This window comes from Barbatula barbatula (assembly GCF_947034865.1).
Source record: "Barbatula barbatula genome assembly, chromosome: 8".
In the NCBI taxonomy this organism is placed as follows: domain Eukaryota; kingdom Metazoa; phylum Chordata; class Actinopteri; order Cypriniformes; family Nemacheilidae; genus Barbatula; species Barbatula barbatula.
Window position 1 is genome coordinate 24348373 of NC_136771.1, and position 3792 is coordinate 24352164.

The following is a 3792-nucleotide window of genomic DNA, read 5'->3' on the forward strand; positions in this document are numbered from 1 at the left end:
CAAGATTTGCGAAACTCTTTGCTGAACAGTCACCAAACCTCAAGAATCTTGGCAAGTTTGATTAAAGTCTATATTGAGCAACAGGTAACATATATCTTATACAATTTAATATCTGGCTATTTGGTTAATTCTACTAATTAAACTCAGAGCTGCTCTTCTTATATATAATGTGAAATTCTGTTTTTGGGCATATATTTGTGACTTTAAGTTGATGTTCAAATGCATAATTCATTGATACAGCTGCATTCTTAAAAATAAATGTGCATTAAAGTGTTCCATTGTTGTGTCCTTAAAGAACCTTCTTCCTACAGAGAAGACAGTACGTTTGAAACATTTATCTGGCACTTTTGTAAAGACCATAATATGTGACAACCCAGCAGGCACCTTGATGTTGAAAAGATGCAGAGGTCAATCGTTGGTTAAAGAGTCGCTTTTCCTGAATGAGGGTCACACTGTTAGAGTAAGCTTTCATCAGGCATTTTTTTAAAGCAACAACAAGCCGTTTTTTTCTACACTCAAAAATCTCTTATTTTAGTGGTAGTACAACTCTTAACTAGAGGAAGCGAAGAAAAGAAAGAGAGAGACTGATGTGACACTAGCCCGATCACACATCAATATTGGACGGGTTTACAAGCTAAAAGAGTGGTCCTGCTACTGGATTTGTAAGTGTTATATGTACATTTCTCTTACACTCCTGTACTTTCAAGCTTTACAGTGATTATAAAAAAATATGTATGGTTCATCAGCCAACAACTTAAACGTTTCCCGACTCATCCTAAAAACGTAGTGTCAGTGACGTCACCTGTAGGTTTGTACGAAGCCTGAAGTAGGCGGAGCCGGCCGTCGCCATCTTAGCAGCACGTCACTCCCGGATAAAGAGGCAGTATGCTGTTGGAGCTTTATGCCGTTTCAGATTCGGTTACTGTGCCGCCTTTGCTGTGTAAAGACGGCATAAGTCAGTTCCTCTTTTGCTCTCCTCTTTCACTGCTTGCAATTTAGGTTTTAATATAAAAACTTATGTTTTGCTAAAGAATGAGAAAAGTTGTGAAGGTTTAGTTGTAGTTGTTCGATTTAAATGACAATATTGATCGGAAATACTGATAAGAAGCTTTTATTCAGTTTTGTTCCTGTAATGTTGTGGTTCCCAAATGGAAATTATTATAATAAACAAATAAAGAATTGTTTACAGCCACCACAAAGGTGCACTAACCAGTTTTCTTAACATAATATTGAAGTAAATTATATGTTCTGTTTGACGTCACTTTGATATCTTTTTAACATCAAGGTGTCTGTTGGGTTCACATGCCAGACCGAAACGTGTTTAAATCATTAGTTTCATAAATTTGGTTTCAATGATCTTTGGAGCACCTAACCCCAGCCCCGCCCTAACCTAACCATATCTCATCCATATAAAACACAACACTTGAATAGTCAATCGGTCACGAGACACACAAGGACTACTGCTATTGCACAAACTGGCTTAACAGTTTCTTCTTGGCGGCAGTTGACCGCAATGATCGCAATAGTGATCGCTTTTGCATCTGTTCCTCCTAAGAAACGATCGTTTTAATTAAGATATTTTTGGGTGCAAAACAACTGAGCACCTGTGAGAGCGGAATACAAATTTCCAAACTGAGATACTCGATTCAATTGCTGCAGTAAATATAGTGCAAAACTCATTCACACACCTGCACCAAACGTTGTGTGTTCACAGACCAGTTTTGCACAACTGCAAATCAGTATGTGAATTCATGCAATGAGGTGAATGCTTGTAAAATATTTTCTAACAAATCATTATTATTATGCCATATTATTTCATTCTTGGACATGTTTCTAGCACAAACACAAGAACATAACAAGTTTACACACCCTCACATTTTGCGCCACGGTACATGGAGCGAGTGATTTGTGCATTTGTAACGGACAAACAAGCTTGTTTTGGTGCCCTGCAGGTGGCGCCCTAACGTGCAAGTGAAAGTCAGCAAGAATCATCCAGAGCTGCTATTTACATTTACGCATTTGGCAACTCTGGATGAGAGACTTTCATTGCATTATCCTATACATTTGTATGAGTATGTGAACCTTGAACTTGCCGTTGCTAACGCCTGCTCTATCCGCTTAGCCACAGGAGGGCAAATCGAAAATTAAAATAAAAAATGCTATCAATAATCGTAAAAGAATACATTAGTTTGGTTTAAGTAAGTATCTTGGTCAGCTTTGGATTTTCTTTTTACGCGTACAGTGTGAGTTGGTATTTACCCAAAACTTTGCACAGTGCCCTGCTATTGTTCGTGTTTTCATCAGTGATCGTGTTTGTTATCAGCAGATGTTCATCATTAATGATCAATCATTACTTCATTAATCATCTGAATTATATCATTAACTTTACCTTTGCTTCAGTGTTACTTTAACTCTCTCATTTAACTCTGGTTTTTTTGCTTTGTATTTTTTTCTCATTGGCCACTAGGCCGACTACCTGAAAACAACTGTCTACTGTAAACACCACGTAAGTGTTAACATTTGTATATTATCTGTGAAAAATGTCCTGTAGTTTAGTTAGTTACGTTCTGTGGTCGCCAGCATAATATACACGAAAAGCACGTAAACAGCTTTGCAGTTTAAAACTTCAAGGCAAAAACTTCAAGCAGTGTATGAACTTATTGCAATTGAGTCATTTTGAGAATGTTTTATTTCTTTGCAATTCATCATTAATAAATATCAAAGTCCTTTTTTCAAATATAGCAACATGCAGTACAATATCAGTAACATATTGCCTGATCTTGACTTAAACACAGACTCACTCAATGGAGGGTCTGCAGATTGTGCTGTTGGGTAAAACTGGATCAGGAAAGAGTGCATCTGGAAACACCATCATAAGTGGAAACAGAAACACATATAAAGTAGAGACATCTCCTGCATCTGTGACCACAACCTGTAAATCTGCAGAAACACAAGTGAATGGACAAAAAATCAAAGTGATTGACACTGTTGGACTTAATGATACACCAGCGACTGTACATGTTCAAACTGAAATAGAGGAAATATTTAAACATGCACCTAATGGCATTGATGTGTTTCTGCTGGTGATCAAATTTGGTGAATCTTTAAAAGATAAAGACAAAAACCATCTGACGTGGATCCAAGAGAATTTTGGAGCAAAGGTTTTAAAATCCACCATAATTCTCTTCACTCATGCAGATCAATTAGCAAACCAGCAGGAGCATCTGAATCTGAAAGAGAAAGTAGAAGACTATATCAGTAAAAGTAAAATTCTCCATTCATTAGTTAGACAGTGTTCAAACAGATATCATGTTTTTAATAACAAAGATCAAGATCCATCTCAGGTCACTCAACTTCTGAACTATATAAATTTACTAAGGGTGAAGAACCGCTACAGCAGATACACTGAACGGGATTATGTAGAGGCTCAGGAAGAACTTCTATATAGTAAATGTTACACCGGAGCACAAATAGGAGGAGCAGTAGGAGCAGCAGGAGGAGCAGCAGGAGGAGCAATAGCTCTTAAAATGGGAGCAGTTGCACTTACAGCAGGAAAAGTGGCAGCTGCAGGAGCTGCAGGAGCTGCAGGAGCTGCTTTTTTATTGGGAGGAGCAGTTTTTGCCGGAGTATATTTACTCACAAGAAAATATTACCCTAAAAATAAATAGACAACACATGCCTAAAAGATCTTAAACAACAGCACTTTATTCAGATGTGGTGATGTGTTAAGAGGCCCAAAGAATTAACACATTAACACAATTAGGATTATTTGACTAAACAGACAGCAATCTG

General features: G+C 37.4%; 1 long non-coding RNA gene across 2 annotated transcripts; it reads left to right on the top strand.

Moving 5' to 3' along the window:
• LOC306897250 lies at positions 1–2809 on the top strand. Of its 2 annotated transcripts, XR_013786992.1 has the most exons (4): positions 1–84; positions 378–460; positions 536–662; positions 2796–2809. It is a non-coding gene; the product is annotated as an uncharacterized lncRNA (long non-coding RNA). The 2 variants fall into 2 exon arrangements; XR_013786993.1 differs by lacking the exon at positions 1–84 and having other exon boundaries at positions 333–460.
• The last annotated feature ends 983 nt before the right edge of the window (positions 2810–3792 follow it).